The sequence below is a fragment of the Erythrolamprus reginae genome, chromosome 2 (assembly GCF_031021105.1).
Source record: "Erythrolamprus reginae isolate rEryReg1 chromosome 2, rEryReg1.hap1, whole genome shotgun sequence".
NCBI classification, from domain to species: Eukaryota; Metazoa; Chordata; class Lepidosauria; order Squamata; family Dipsadidae; genus Erythrolamprus; species Erythrolamprus reginae.
This window is the reverse complement of record NC_091951.1, coordinates 18,541,635-18,558,839: the sequence shown is the minus strand read 5'-3', so window position 1 is coordinate 18,558,839 and position 17,205 is coordinate 18,541,635. Positions and strand designations below refer to the sequence as shown.

The 17,205-nt window shown below is 43.3% G+C and overlaps 1 protein-coding gene across 4 annotated transcripts in view; it reads right to left on the bottom strand.

Annotated features, from left to right (window-relative positions):
* Positions 1 to 17,205, bottom strand: part of LOC139159832 (zinc finger protein 665-like) — a 161,432-nt gene that overhangs the window by 5,746 nt on the left and 138,481 nt on the right. The gene's annotated exons all lie outside the window — the stretch shown is intronic.

Below are 17,205 nucleotides of genomic sequence, written 5' to 3'. Positions count from 1 at the left end.
AAGTCTACTAAGGAGGAGCCCCCACATCTCAGCCTCTTCTGGGCAAAACAAGGAAAATACAAAGCTTTTTAAAGCAGAAGTAAAGAAAAGATTAGCATAAAAACAAAGGATTGTATGTTTGGCCCTTTGAGACAGAGCTCAAAGAAATAGGAGCTCCTTTGCGGGGTAAGAAAAAACAAGCTTGTTTTGTCCTAGTGCTGTCAGATAATATAATATAATATAATATGGAAACTTCAGATCGTGCAGAATGCAGCTGCGAGAGCAGTCATGGGCTTCCCCAAATATGCCCATGTTACACCAATACTCCGCAGTCTGCATTGGTTGCCGATCAGTTTCCGGTCACAATTCAAAGTGTTGGTTATGACCTATAAAGCCCTTCATGGCATCGGACCAGAATATCTCCGAGACCGTCTTCTGCCGCACGAATCCCAGCGTGGGCCTTCTCCGGGTCCCGTCAACTAAACAATGTCGTTTGGCGGGCCCCAGGGGAAGAGCCTTCTCTGTGGCGGCCCCGACTCTCTGGAACCCGCTCTCCCCAGAGATTAGAACTGCCCCCACCCTCCTCACCTTTCGTAAACTCCTCAAAACCCACCTTTGTCGTCAGGCATGGGGGAATTGAAATATCTCCCCCGGGCCTATACAGTTTATGTATGGTATGTTTGTTTGTACGTATGTCTGCTTAATAATTTAAAATATTTTAAATTTTAAATTATTAGATTTGTTATGAACTGTTTTATTGTGTTGTGAGCCGCCCCGAGTCTACGGAGAGGGGCGGCATACAAATCTAATAAATAAATAAATAAATTTAATAAAATAATAAAAAATTTAAAAGTTCCAATGTTGTAAAAGTCTTTTAAGAGTCCTTTCCAAGAGAGAAGCAAATCTACCAAAGTGCTATGAGTTTGCTAAAATCCCAGAGCGAAGATAAACATGGTAATAATTGCCAGCTGTAACCAGAGATCTCAGGGGAATTAACTGGAGCACCGAAGCTCATTAGTAAAGCCAAGAAGGTCCCCTTTTAAAATCCAAACTGAATGCAAGAGTCAAGATGAGATGATTCCTCAAGGTTGTGGTTGGCTTCAGGCCACCTCCTGTGGTGGCTGATTTTGACGAAGAGCAGTGGGAGTTGTCTTTTTATAGAAGACCAGTTTGGCTGCAGAATGGGTCAGATGAGTCAGACAGGGAATCAGAAGCAGAGACAGGGAGAGACAGGGAACAGGAAGGGACAACAGAGGCAGAGACGGGAATGGATTCAGCCAGCCCTCCAGCCAGAGGTTCCTCGGAATCAGAAGGGGAAGAATTAATGAGTAGCCCTATTCGGAATGCTTGGGTACGGAGAATGTTGGGAAGGCAAGAGCAGCTGCGCAAGCGCAGAAACAAATGATAAAACACAGCTGATAAGACTTAATGATGGGCTTCCGGTTTGGTGGAGATCGCGGCGAGACGTGTCTGGCAGGGCTCTGCCAGGCGAATCTCTTCTACCCCCTCCGAAGGTCGCAATTGCGATCGGATCGGGCCCGGATGGCCCGATCCATGAACAGGGGGCTCTCCTCTGCCCGAGGACCCATCGCCAGGACTCCAGAGGCAGCGGTTCGCCCCGCAGCTTCGGAGACGGGAGAACCGCTCCTCTTTGCTTAAGAGGACCGGCCAGCGCTTTCTCCCCTCACTCAGCGGGAAGAATAAAAGCAAAGAAGCGAAAGTAAAAATATCTACATCTACATAGAAAAAGAATATAGCAGAGAAAGGACTTAAGGTAAAAATCTCCATTCTGTTTCGTTTTTAAGTCAGAAGATCGTAAAACTTTTAAGTAAAAGTTTTTTTTTCCAGGGCGAAAGTGAAAGTTTTTTCTTGTTTAAACCCATCCGCAAATAACAGCCGGACCTAATTTTTTTTCCTTCACTTTTACTTTTCCATTTTGAACGTGAGCTTGGGAATCTACAAAATAATTTTCTGACTTTATGCTTTAACAAAATAGTTTAAATTTGATATGACTATTTAGAAAATTTTAACTGCTAAAGAAAATTTCTAGTGATGAACAGAATCTGTTCTTGATAGACTTTTAAAATCATAATCTTCTGGACTTAATTTTTGAAGCGGAGGAACACAGTCTTGCTGCCTTTTTTTTTTCTTTCTTGCTGCCTATTTTCACAACATGAATAACTTAATAATCATGAATTAAATGGAACCTAGAAGAGATTGAAATTACTTTTTTCTTGGATTACTTATTGTTGGATTAACCTATTTGGAATACTTGCTGAGCCTTTTGGACTATTTGCTGACACCTTTTGGATTATTGCTGACACCTTTTGGATTATTTGCTGAGAACTCTTTGGTTTAACATCTGCCTGCTGCACGAAAATTAACTTGACTCCATCTTGGGATCTCTTTCTTTGTTCTTTGCTCCTGTCTTGAATTTGGAAAATAAACTGACTCCATCTTGAACACAAGCAAGCTTTGGAATTGCTTTATTCCTTGAATTTTGAATTGAAATCAAATATAACTTTACCCTTTGAGATTTGGATCTTCATTTCTACTTCCTAGCAAAATTACAGGATTTATAAGAAGAACTAAAGTATACAATACTGTTATTGTGTCTTTGAATAATTATCTGGTTTTTTCCCTGATTTTTCTTTGACTTTCTTCCTTACATTTTTATTACTAGAAGAAGTTTGGTTTGAACTATATGCATTGTTAAAACCTTGGGTTCCTGCTCTATTCTAAATAGTTGAACTAAAATACCACCCTCCTTCTTTTTCTTTTTGAACAATTCTTTTTACTTCACTTTTTCCCCTTTTCTTTTTTTCTTCCCTCCTCCTAAAGTCTTTTCTTCCAAAAAACTTTTTTTTTCTTCTCTTTCTTTTGTCTTCTATATACAGTTGATATTCCTTCTCTTCTTTCATTTTCTGTCCTCCTTTTACTTGAAAAGGCTAATACTTGTTTTTTCTTCCTTGTGGCTCTAAATAATAATATTTCTTTTTTCTCTTCTTCTTTTGAACTTTGTTATGAATTGAATTGCTATTGAATTGGTATAGTCATATTATAAGGGAAACAAAATATATTGAATAGATTTGGAATTTATAGTAATTTCTTTTCCTTTTCACTATACAGTGAACCCTCGATCATCGCGAGGGTTCCGTTCCAGGACCCCAAGCGATGATCGATTTTTCGCGAAGTAGCGGTGCGGAAGTAAAAACATCATCTGCACATGCGCAGATGGTGTTTTTACTTCCACCGCCCTTCGCCCGGCCAGCCCGTTGCTCGCGCGCCTGGGGTTTCCCTGCGCGCGCGCCGCCCGCCCACGCCATTGCTGGGGCCGCTTCCCAGCTGGGAAGCGAAGCTGGGGTCCCCGCGCGCGCGCCCGCCCACGCTACGAGCGGCATTTCACCTTCCCTCCCAGGCAAAAAGATGCCGGCATTCTGGGCTGATGGGGTCGGACTTCCCAGGCGGAAGGCGTGCCCCTCTCCCCGCATCTTTTTGCCTGGGAGGGAAAGTGAAATGCCGCTCGTAGCAGCTGCTAGAGCCGCCGGCATTTCACTTTCCCTCCCAGGCAAAAAGATGCCGGGGAGAGGGGCACGCCTTCCGCCTGGGAAGTCCGGCCCCATCAGCCCAGAATGCCGGCATCTTTTTGCCTGGGAGGGAAAGTGAAATGCCGGCGGCTCTAGCAGCTGCTACGAGCGGCATTTCACTTTCACTTCCACCCCCTAGCCAAACGGCTTTTTTCGTGTTTAGCGCTCGAACGCCGTGCCTTTCCTTCAGCTCTAAAGAAGCGGCAACTGCCCTGCCTCCCCCCAGCCGGTTAACTTGAAGCGCTCGGTTAACCGGCTGGGGGAGGCAGGGCAGTTGCCGCTTCTTTAGAGCTGAAGGAAAGGCAGGCGACTGCCTTTCCCTTGGTCGATTCCCGGAGACCGCTTTGGAACATCGCTTTGGGAGAGGGGGCAACTGCTCCCGGTTAAGAAGCAAGAATCCACCCCCTAGCCAAATGGCTTTTTTCCTGTTTAGCACGGCGTTCGAGCGCTAAACACGAAAAAAGCCGTTTGGCTAGGGGGTGGATTCTTGCTTCTTAACTGGGAGCAGTTGCCCCCTCTCCCAAAGCGATGTTCCAAAGCGGTCTCCGGGAAGCGACCGAGGGAAAGGCAGTTGTCTGCCTTTCCTTCAGCTGGAAAGAGGAGGCAAATGCCCTGCCTTCCCCCAGCCGGTTAATCGAGCGCTTCAAGTTAACCGGCTGGGGGAGTAGCCCCCGCCCGGCTCCCTTCAGCCCCCCGGGGTGAAGCGGGCGGGGGGCGGCCGGGACCTCGCCTGTCTCCGCCGCCCGCATCGCCCCTCCGACGGGCCGGCCTCCCCCGCCCGCCTCTGCTGCAGCCACCGCCGCCTCCCCGACTGGCACAAAAGGGCCCCGCCCGCCCCGCCCCAAAGTTTACCTTGCGGCGGGATTCAAAGTGCTGGGGTGGGGGGTGTCACTTCGCCGCTCGTGTCCTGGCTAAACCGGGCGGCAGGAGACAGGCTTTTAGTTTTGGCTTGGGGGGGAGGGAATCCCGCCGCAAGGTAAGCTTCGGGGCGGGGCGGGCGGGGCCCTTTTGTGCCAGTCGGGGAGGCGGTGGCGGCTGCAGCAGAGGCGGGCGGGGGAGGCCGGCCCGCCGGAGGGGCGATGCGGGCGGCGGAGACAGGCGAGGTCCCGGCCGCCCCCCGCCCACTTGGCCCCAGACCGGTGCAGCAGGAAAGGGACGGAGAAGGCTCACTGGCAGCCCTTGCCCATCGCCGCGCCTTCGCTTCCCCCCCTCCCCCGCTGGATCCGGCAGCGTGCTGAGGGGAATTGCCGGGACTGGAGGCAGTGAGGCAGACCGGCTCCGAGGCGAGCGGCCGGAGCTGCGCCCTCCTTCGCCCGCCAGGTGAGGCGAAGGCGAGGGGCGCGCGGCTGCAGCGAGGAGCCGAAGATCCGGGCGGGGAAGACCCAGGGAAGGTTCCTTCGTCCGCCTAGCAGCTGATCTGCTCGGCAGCGCAGCACCAGCGAGGAGCCGAAGATCTTCGGCTCCTCGCTGCTGCTGCGCTGCCGAGCAGATCAGCTGCTAGGCGGCCGCTCGAGAGCAAGAGGGGGAGAGATAGAGAAAGAGAGAGAAGGAAAGAAAGAGATGAGAGAGGGAGGAAGAGAGTGTGAGAGAGGAAGAAGCAACATAGAGAAAGAGGGGGAAGACCCAGGGAAGCCTCTGCCCGGCGGGGAAACTCCACCATCTACGCATGCGTGGAAGGGCACGCATGCGTAGATGGTGGAGTTTACTTCCGGGTTGAAAACTAGCGAAATAGCCCTTTCGCGATCCTTGAGGACGCGAAACTCGAGGGTTCACTGTATATAAAATTGAAACTAACCTTAAAATTTGAAATAGTGGATTCTAATTTGATAATGTCCCACACCTCAACTTTTGTTAAAACAACAAAGAAACAAACAACACCAACTACCCTATCTCCACAAGTGTCACCGCATTCTTCTCCTTCGCATCAAGTGCTAACCATGTCTACCAAAGACAAAGACAAAGACAAAACAATGCAGTCCAATATTGCAACCATTCATGAGACTTTGAATGCTTTGAAGGACTTTATGGTCAAATCACAAGAAGATGCCACTCAACAAAGAGAGGCCATAAAGGAGGAGGCAACACAACAAAGAGAAGCCATAAAGGAGGAGGCAACACAACAAAGAGAAGCCATAAAAGCTGACTTGGCAGAATTTAAAGTGGAGATGGCTCAAATGAAAGCTGATATGGGCGAGATGAAAGATCAGATAAAGCAGATTCAACAAACTCTTCAAGAAAGTGATGACCGAGTTAAAAAAGTTGAAGAGCAAGCTGACAAAAATGAGAAAAGAATGGAGTATCTTGAAGGGAGAGCTGATGAAAGATACAAAAGATATGATGAATCTATCATCCAGCTGGAGATGCAACGAGCTTCGTACGGACTTCGATTTCAGAATATAAAAGAGGAAAAAGATGAAGACTTAAAAACGACTATGGCGGAAATCATTGGAGGTATACTTCAAGAGGACCCCATGGCTTTACAGAAAGAAATCGATGAAGTATACCGAATTTCGAATAGCTATATCCGTCGACACAACCTCCCAAGAGAGATACATATTAAATTTACAAGAAAGGCGTTGCGAGATGAGATACTTCATTATTCAAGAAACTCCCCGCCTCAACGACATGGAGTAGAAATAAAGATATTAAAACAAGTTCCAAGAAGTGTCAGAGAAAACAGAAGAGATTACCACTTTTTAACCAAAATCTTGATTAAAGAAAATATCACTTACCGTTGGCTTATTCCACAAGGACTTTCTCTGACATGGCGCTCTACAAGGTACAAACTGGAAAACGTAGATCAAGCTATGTTCTTTCTTGAACAGAGTGGTTTGGGCCACTCCGACCATGCAAGTAAGCAACTAGTGGTCCAATTACAACCAGCTCAACAGCAACCAGGGGAAAAATCACTAATTCAGCAAGAAGAAAACCTGGGGGCAACTGCCCAAGTAATAGAGCAGGACCAAGGCTCTAGAAGAGTTCAACCTCAGCGAGAAACCAAAAAACCTATTAAATGACAACGAATAAAGACTTGAAAATCTTTTCCGTAAATGTTAATGGACTTAACGAACCAAGAAAAAGGAAGCAAATTTTTTCCAAAATCAGAAACCAAAATGTTCAGATTGCAATACTACAAGAAGTTCATATTAAAAAAGATAACCAAAAATTACTGTTGAATCCCAAAATTGGAAAAATGTATGCTGCATTAGCAGACCAAAAAAAAAGAGGTGTAGTGATGTATGTCAAGAATTCTATAAATTCCAAACAAATATATAAGGATAAAGAGGGTAGGATATTGATTGTACAAGTAGACATTGAACCCAGACCTCTAGTGGTTGTTTCTATTTATGCCCCCAATGAAGACCAAATGACATTCTATAAAAATTTACACCAAATAATAACAGATTTAGCTATTGATAATCTATTGATAATAGGTGATTTTAATGCTATCGCGAATAGACAATTAGACCACTCAGGAGGGGGAGGTAATAAAAAAAGGGGAAAAGGCAAAAAAACAAGAAGAAACTTGCTACCCAGTACTTTTCAAAAAATGAAAGCGGAACTATTATTAAGCGATATTTGGAGGGAAAGACACCCTCTCAAAAGGCAATTTACCTTTTATTCCAATCCTCACAAAATTTGGACGAGAATTGACATGTTATGGGCACCAAAAACAGTGGCAGAACAAATAAGAGAAGTTGAGATAGACGTTAATACATGGGCCGATCATAATCCAATAGTGGTCTATATGACGATGAATAATAAACAGAACAATTGGCGGATGAACAGGTATATATTAAACGACAAGAAATATAAGGATTGGATTGAAAAGGAATTAAAAATATTTTTTGAAATTAATAAAACATCAGATACTACTCCACAGAACTTATGGGATACAGTTAAAGCGTACATAAGAGGTTTAACAATATCTTATACAGCAAAATATAATAAGGAAAAGAAATTAGAGTATTTACAATTAACAAACGAATTAAAACAATTAGAATCCTTATCGCAGCAACATACTAAGAATAGAGATCTAAAGACAGAAATAAACGTAATTAAACATAAAATTAGAGTTATAGAACAAAACCAACTAACTGAAAAGATTAAAAGAGCAAAGCAACAATACTTTGAATATGCAAATAAACCTGGCAGATGGCTAGCGTATAAACTTAGAAAACAGAGTCAATCAAAATTAATCCAAAAATTAGAAGATAAAGATGGTAAAATAAAATTCGATACAGAAGGTAAGGCAGACATTGTGTATAATTTTTATAAGGAATTATATGCTAAAGATCATGTCATTGAAGATGAAGTTTTTAATTATTTAGAGGCTTCAAATTTACCACAAATAACAGAAGATCAACAGGCTACCATGGATGGACCAATAACAATGGAGGAACTCCTAATAACAATTAAAAAACAGAAAAGCAACAAGGCCACAGGCCCAGATGCCATACCTGCAGAATGGTACAAGATAGATAATGAAACAATAAGAAATCATATGTTAGAAACTTTTAATTCCTGTAGACTTGACGGAAAAATTCCTAAATCTTGGTCAGAATCACTGACAACCTTAATACATAAACAGGGTACAGAACCAGAAAAAATTAAAAATTATAGGCCTATATCACTATTAAATGTAGACTATAAGATTTTTATTGCCATTTATGCAGAGAGACTCAAAGGAGTTATAAATGGAATAATACACCAAGACCAAAATGGGTTTCTTCCAGGGAGACAAATTAAAAATAATATTAGAACTGTAATAAATATACTAGAGTACTATGAACAACACCCAGATAAGATGGCATCTTTAATGTTTTTGGATGCTCAAAAAGCCTTCGACAACGTTAATTGGATATTTATAAAAATGCAATTAAATAAAATGAGATTTGGCCCAAAATTTGTTAATCTAATAGATACCATATATTCAAAACAAACAACGAATATAATATTGAATAACAGTCAATTACCAATACTTGATATAAATAAGGGAGTTCGCCAAGGATGTCCTATATCACCATTGTTATTTATTATGACCCTTGAAACCTTATTAATTAAAATAAGAGCGGACCCCAGAATAAAAGGTTTAACCGTAGGAGATGAAATCTATAAACTCCAGGCCTTTGCAGATGATCTAATGTTTATAATTGAAGAACCGACTACAACAGTTCCTACTTTATTACAAACCATTGAACAATATGGAAACGTAGCAGGTTTAAAGATAAACAAAAACAAAACACATTACTTGACTAAAAATATGAACAAAACACTAGAAACTAAATTAGAAACTATTTCTGGAATAAAGACTGTAAAAAAGGTAAAATATTTAGGAATAAATTTAACAGCGAAAACAATAACATTAAAAAATGATAATTATATGAAATTGTTAGCAGAAATTAAAAAAGACTTAGCAACCTGGAACAATTTGAAAATATCTTTCTTAGGAAGAATTGCAACAATTAAGATGAATATTTTACCCAAGGTCTTATTTCTTTTTCAGACAATACCAATAAACCCAGGGGGTATCTTTTTAAAAACTTTAACCAACTTAGTTAAAAAATTTATATGGCAAGGTAAAAAAGCAAGGATAAAAATGAATTGCTTAGAAGATATCAAAGAAAGAGGAGGATTTGGCCTTCCAAATTGGAAATCATACTATCAGGCCGCCGCACTAACATGGCTTAGAGATTGGATAATCTTAGATAATAAAAGAACACTCGAACTAGAAGGACATGATTTAATGCTTGGATGGCACGCATTTTTATGGTATGATAAGGACAAAAACCATTCATACTTTAAAAGGCATACATTAAGGAAATACTTACTAGAAGTATGGAAAGATATAAAGAAGAATCATTTCTTAAGCATCCCAGATTGGTTAGCCCCCTTAGAAGCAATAACGCATCCAAAGTCTATAAAGGACAAGAAAATGACTTATAGATATAAAGAACTATTAAATGATCAGATGAAGCTTAAATCTAGAATTGAACTACAAGAAGAAGGGATAATAATAGACTGGTGGCACTATGCCCAGATCCGATCTAGATATCAGAAGGATAAAACTCTTTACATTTTTAATAAAAGTAAGAATTCTTTAACTACCTTAATAACCACTAACTCTACAAAAATGATAGGGAAAATATATAAACTACTTATTGCTCATAAAAATATAGAGTTGACTTTAAAAGATACTATGATAAGATGGTGTAGAAATATTGGTAAGGAAATAGATATAGACACATGGGAGAAAGTCTGGATTAATAATTGGAAAATGACTAAATCAGTTTCCTTAAAAGAAAACCAAATCAAAATGTTCTATAGATGGCATCTCCCACCAAATAGGATAGCAAAAATGTTTCCTAAAACATCCCCAATATGTTGGAAATGTAAGAAGGATATAGGAACTTACTATCATCAATGGTGGACATGTAGCAAAGCAAAACTATATTGGAAGATGATTGAAAAAATATTAAAAGAAATAATAAAACAAGATATAGATAATACCCCGGAATTTTATTTATTAGGTGTCACAACCCAGATCTATAAGAAAGAAATTTTTTATTTAATCATACATATATTAACTGCGGCTAGAATAATATATGCGCAAAACTGGAAAGGGGAGGAAATCCCCAAGGAAGAAGAGGTTATAGCTAAGATATTAGATTGCGCTGAAATGGATATGATGACAAGAAGATTAAACGATCAAGAGGATACTAAATTTTATGAAACATGGAATAACGTTTACAAATGGATAGATAAGAAAAAATAAGATATATTTTTAGTGGTTGTTTTTTCTTTCTCTTTATTCTGTATTAGTTTTTATCTAGATGATAACAATAGTAATATTAGTTTAAAAGGATTTTTTGATGATTATGATATAGCTATGTATGTATAAGTATAAACAATATATTAAGATTTTTGAAGTATAATAGTTGAATTTAGTCTTACTGTTTAGATTGAAGGTTTAACACTATTTTATTATAGTAATTAGGATTATATTAAAGGTATCTTTCCTTTCTGGTAACTATGTTATACTAACCTTAATACCCACATTAAGATTTGTAAACTTCAACCCAAATTTATTAATCTTTTCTTTTTTTTTTATAATAGTTAACACATATGTATTCTTTTTCTATATTTGAATTTATACTTTCATAAGAAGCGGGGGAAATACACCCCCACTTTATGTTCATTGTTTGTTTGTATTTGTTTGTCTTTTTTATGAAAAATAATAAAAAAATTGGAAAAAAAAAAAAGACTTAATGATGCTGCTGCAACCTTGATTAAAAAAAGAGAAGGTTGGAGTGAGCTGTGTGGGAGATTATCATTTGAGCTTTGGAGAGAAACATTGATGCATTGATGCATCGTGGTTTCGTTTTGGTTTTTGGATTTCTGTAAACTTTCTGACATTCAAGCTGAAAGTACTGTGTGGACTTGAGTAACTCTAGCCTTCTGGACTAATAACTCAGCATTGCTTTCACATTCACAAAGGCGTACAGCCCTCTGTATATAAAGGCAAGTTTTTTGTTTTATTATTACGAGCTTGTGTTTGATTTATTACTTTGCTCTTGGGTGGCTAGAGGCCAGGCAGAACACTCAACGAACAATATTATTTTTCTGCAACAAAGCAGGGCATGCCTTACCCTTAAATAGACTGAGGGCATGACCCAATTACCCAGCAGAACTACTTAAGAGTGACTCTTCTCCTAGCCAACCATTTGTGTCTTTTATATGACCTCCGAACCCTAGCATCCATAAGCGCCTCCTCCTCTTCCCGAGTCACTCAGCCCTGGAAATGCTAACTCATTCCTGAGAGTAGGTACCGACTCACTTATGGCAGGAAGTGCTGAAGGCCTTGGCTGTCATTCCGACCCTGATTCCTCATCACTTTTACTGTCATTCTCAGGTGCAATGAATACAGGACACCTTCCTCTCCCCTCCACACTCTCTACATCCTCGGAGTCCATAACTATTTGTGCAGGATGCGAGCGAACCATCACCAGGGCTCATTTCAACTAATTTAAACGTCTTGCCTTTCCCCACAAAACCTCCCCATTGCAAAGAGGGCAGGGTGTGTTAATAACATATTACAAATCTCAGTAAATATTTTAATGCACATTTATTTATTTATTTGATTTGATTTGTATGCTGCCCCTCTCCTTAGACTCGGGGTGGCTAACAACAATAATAAAACAGCATATGACAAATCTAATATTTAAAATAACTAAAAACCCTTATTAAAAATCAAACATACACACAAACATACCATGCATAAATTGTATAAGCCTGGGGGGAAAGGAATATCTCAACTCCCCCATGCCTGACGACAGAGGTGGGTTTTAAGGAGCTTACAAAAGGCGAAGAGGGTGGGGGCAATTCTGATCTCTGGGGTGAGCTGGTTCCAGAGGGTCAGGGCCACCACAGAGAAGGCTCTTCCCCTGGGTCCTGCCAGACGACATTGTTTGGTTGATGGGACCCGGAGAAGGCCAACTCTGTGGGACCTAACTGGTCGCTGGGATTCGTGCGGCAGAAGGTGGTCCTGGAGATATTCTGGTCCGATGCCATGAAGGGCTTTACAGGTCATAACCAAAACTTTGAATTGTGACCGGAAACTGATAGGCAACCAATGCAGACTGCGGAGTGTTGGTGTAACACGGGCATACCTGGGGAAGCCCCTGATTGCTCTCGCAGCTGCATTCTGCACAATCTGAAGTTTCCGAACATTTTTCAAAGGTAGCCCCATATAGAGAGCGTTACAGTAGTCGAGCCTCGAGGTGATGAGGGCAATTTGCACTTTTTTTTTTTCAAACGCATGCTCAGAGACCTCGTGGTCTGACAGAACTAGCTCTGCAGCTCCCCTGGGAGGGAAAGGAAGGATCCACTGCCTGCAGGCAACGCCAGAGCAGGATCTCCCCAAGAAAAACCTGGCAAGCCCAAGAGCAGGATCTGCAGCTCCGTTTCTCCTGGTGGGGAGAAGATCTTGTGGCAGGAAGGACGGCCTGGAGGCTAGAGGGAGAGTAGCTTCTCCTGCCCTGAGTGGGATCAAGAAGCCTTTCCAGAGGGATCTAGCGCCGAATCTCGCCAGCTGGAGGAAAGTGGAGAGTCAACCACTGGGAGGGGAGAGGTGGGGGGGCCCTTCCGGCTTCCTCTCGGGCTCCGCCTACTCCTTGAAGTCCCGCCTCTTCTCCTCCCTCCTGCTTTCACCGAGGACCACATGCTCTCAAATCCTTTCTGTGTTTTTGTGATATTGTGTGCGTGTATCTGTGCATGATCACGCTGGAAGTTGAAGCTCTGCAGCTGCCCTGAAAGAGTTGCCCCAAAAGGCCCCGAAAGAGTCCGAGGGTCCTTGGGGCTCCCTGAGGTTGGTGGGTGGTTGCTGCCCTGATGCTGTTACCTAGTTTGGGTCATGAGACGTCTCCAGGGAAGCCCCGAAGCTCAGAGACCCCCAAGGACCCCCATTCCCACCCTCAGCTTTACTCCTTGACTGACTTTAAGGGCTCCTGCCGTTTCTGGGGCTGGAGAAGAGGGGGGGGACCTGACCCAGAGGAAGAGCAGCTCCGAGGGGAACTCCATCCCCCCCCCCCAGTTAGGGGCACCTCTTCCCTTGTCCTACAGTGGGATCCACTTCTGGGGAACCAGGTGTCCAGACCTGGGGAACGGCCTGCTACCGCACGAATCCCAGCCACCGATAAGGTCCCACAGAGGTGGCCTTCTTTGGGTCCCGTCGACTAAACAATGTCGTTTGGCGGGTCCCAGGGGAAGAGCCTTCTCTGTGGCGGCCCCGGCCCTCTGGAATCAACTCCCCCCGGAGATTAGAACTGCCCCCACCCTCCTGGTCTTTCATAAACTACTCAAGACCCACCTATACCACCAGGCATGGGGGAGTTGAGACACCTTTCCCCCAGGCTCTTTATATTTTATGTTTGGTATGTATGTGCTGTTTGGTTTTTAAGTATGATAGGGTTTTATATGCTTCTTTTTTAATATTAGATTTGTTTCCCTATAATATTGTTTTTTTATTATTGTTGTGAGCCGTCCCGAGTCTTTGGAGAGGGGCGGCATACAAATCTAAATAATAATAATAATAATAATAGTAATAATAATAATAATAATAATAATAATAATAATTATTATTATTATTATTATTATTATTATTATTATTATTATTAAGAGGCTCTCAGTTGACCTCCCGTGTATCCCAGGACTGGAACTTCTTCCCAAAGAGCCTTCAACCCATCAAGAGAAAGAGCCTCCGTCAGGCTGGAGGAGCATCCGGATCCAGGTACCAGGCACCTCTGGGGAACCGGATCAAGGGGCTCCCAGGGGGAGGGAAGATGCCAGAAGCCCCCTTGAAGTAGCCAATAGGAGTCCGGCAGATCCCAGCTTTTGAGCACATCAGCCACTACGTCACAAAGGAGATTTCTATGGGATCAAGAGGGAAGAGACCACTTCCCAAGTAAAACAGCTGGGAAAACATTATCCTGTGTAGGGCTGGGAAGGAGATGTCATTTCATGGAGGACAGAAGAAAAGAAGGGAATTAACCAAGATAATTAATTTATGGGACCATCTCCTGCCACATACCTCCCAGACTAATAAGATCGCACAGGGATGGCCTTCTCCGGGTCCCATCAACTAAGTCAGTGTTTCCCAACCTTGGCAACTTGAAGATATCTGGACTTCAACTCCCAGAATTCCCCAGCCAGTATTAGATTTGTTTACATTGTTGTTATTATTGTGAGCCACTCGGAGTCTCCGGAGAGGGGCGGCTTACAAATCTAATAAATTAAATTAAATTAAAATTAAACAAACAAACTTAAAGGCAACTGATGCGTTAAGGGTGGTCACCTCCGGGTCCCGTCGACTAAACAATGTCGTCTGGCAGGCCACAGGGGAAGAGCCTTCTCTGTGGCGGCCCTGGCCCTCTGGAATCAACTCCCCCCAGAGATCAGAACTGCCCCCACCCTCCTTGCCTTTTGAAAGTTATTGAAGACCTACCTATGTCATCAGGCATGGGGAAATTAAAATACCCCTGGGCTTATATTGTTTATGTATGGTATGATTGTGTTGCATGGTTTTCATAATGGATTTTTAGATGTCTTTTAATATATTGGATTTGTCACATTCTTTTTTTGTTGTGAGGCCCGCTCCGAGTCCCCGGAGAGGGGCGGCATACAAATATAATAAATAAATAAATAAATAAATAAATAAATAAATAAATAAATAAATAAATAAATAAACAAACAAACAAACAAACAAACAAACAAACAAATAAATAAATAAATAAATAAATAAATAAATTTCCATCCATTATTCCTTGTCTGGCCTTCAGGTGCTTTGAGAAATTGCTTAACTCCCTCAATGGACGAATGAAATAAGATATATGTAAAAATTAAGCTTATCTATTAAAAACCTACTTGCTTTGTTATACTCAACTCTTCCTTTTATTTACTTGTAATTTAGATTATTAGCTATAATGTAAGGGGCTACGGAGAATATTTACAGCTCACACTCTCAATACAGATGTGCCGTCCACCCGCCCATCCTTTATTGTTTGTTGTTATTGTACATTGTTTATCGTTTGATTCACTGTATAATTCTTGGTTTTTTCTTTGTGTTTCTTTTCTCTTTTTTCCCCTTCTCCTTTTTTTCCTCTTTTTACATGCTTGTATTGTTATTTGTGTCACGCTGAATATTGCCAGCCTCAGAGACATTTAGTAATTAAAGAGTTAACATGTGTGCCTTGTCATTAATCTCCTCCTATATTTTATGTAATATCCTGCCTTGTCATTTCCGTCTCTTTGCTCAGTGGTCTCCCTTCTCTGCTTTAAGACTCCATGATGTAAGGTTTGTTCTTTTGTCTACCCAGACAATGTTTATTTTTACTTTCATAATAAAAGAAATCTTGTTTTGAATAACATGCTTGGAACTCTAAATTCCATTGCCTCCGCGGTTTGAAGTTCAAACGGACTTTTACAATCCGTGACAATTTGTGCTGTTATTGTGTTTATTGTATTTATCTTTGTAAATAAAATTTATTTTAATGATAATAATAAAAAGAGAAATAGCTTCACTCCCTTCCTATCTGTGACAGCTCCTCACATATTTGAATACTGCTATCATGTCCCCCCTGGTCTTTCTATTTGCAAGATTGGACATGCCCAGTTCCTGGAACTGCTTTTCATATGCAACCTCTCTTCATATGCAATCTGCCTTCCCAGAACTGCGTCTTCCGAAACCCTTTGTATGTTTTTGTCATTATTGTGTGTTTGTGTGTATCTGTCTGTGATGGCGCTGGAAGCTGAAGTTCTTCAAATGTCCTGAAAGAGTTGCCCAAAAAGCCCCCAAAAGAGTCGGAGGGCCCTTGGGGCTCCCTGAGGTTGTTGGTTGGTTGCTGTCCTGCTGCTGTTACCTAGTTTGGGTCATGAGACGTCTACAGGGAAAGCCCGAAGCTCAGGGACCCCCATTCCCACCCTTAGCTCTTCCCCTGGACTGACTTTAAGGGCTCCTGGCATTTCTGGGGCTGGAGAAGAGGGGGGGGGGGATCCTGACCCAGAGGAAGAGCAGCTCCAAGGGGAAGTCCATCTCCCCCCCCCAAAGTTAGGGGCACCTCTTCCCTTGTGCTATAGCGGGATCCACTTCTGGGGAACCAGGTGTCCAGACCAAGAGGCTCTCAGTTGACCTTCTGTGTATCCCAGGACTGGACCTTCTTCCAAAGAGCCTTCAACCCATAAAGAGAAAGAGCCTCCGTCAAACTGGAGGAGCATCCTCCTCCCCGCGGCCCATTTCTTGATCCAAGATAGGCCTAAATGCCATTTCCTCAACCTACTTTTGCTACTCAGTATGGGGCAATCTGGCTGCCATGTTGTGTTTTGAGCCACCCAGGCCATCTCCTGAAAAAGGCCCCCTTGATTATTTATATATTTATTTATTTTGTCCAATACCCAATAATACACAATGAAGGTTATAGCAAGGTTCGACAAACCCAGGCGCCTGGTCGCCAGTGGCGCCTAGAAAATGTTGTCTGGCGCCTAGAAAATGTTGCCTGCTGTACTGTATGTCAGCGTTTCCCAACCGGTGTGCCGCCTGGGCAGGGCGCTGCGGTGCCTCTGACCTCTCCGCTCCTGCCCGATGCCGCGGTTTCTGGCGCTCTCCTGCTGGGTCCCAAAGAAGGCAGGCAGGAAGGAGAGCTCCATTCTTCGCGCCTTTTTCCCGCCTTCCTTCTTTGGGGCCCAGCAGGAGAGCGCCAGAAACCGCGGCATCGAGCAGGAACCGGGAGGTCGGAGGCACCGGCACGGCAGCGCCCGCCCAGCTGAAGGTTCCCTGTCGTCATCGGCAAGTGTCCTTTGGGGCCCGGCGGGAGGGCACTGGCGGTGGGAGCGGGGGGGGGGGGGCGCGGCTGCAGCGGCACAGGCAGTCGCGGGGAGATGGCGGGGGGGAGCGGGGGGCGGCTAAAGCGGCCCCGGGCACCGTTCCCTGTACGCTTTTCCAGGGGCGCGCAGGGAGCCGCGGCCACCCGCCCGCCTACCGGATTTCCCTCCGCGCGGCTGGGGAGGTGGATTCGCCGCCCCCGCCAGCCCGATCTCCCTCCAGTGGCTGGTGACGTAGTTCTACCGCCCTCGCCAGCCTGATCTC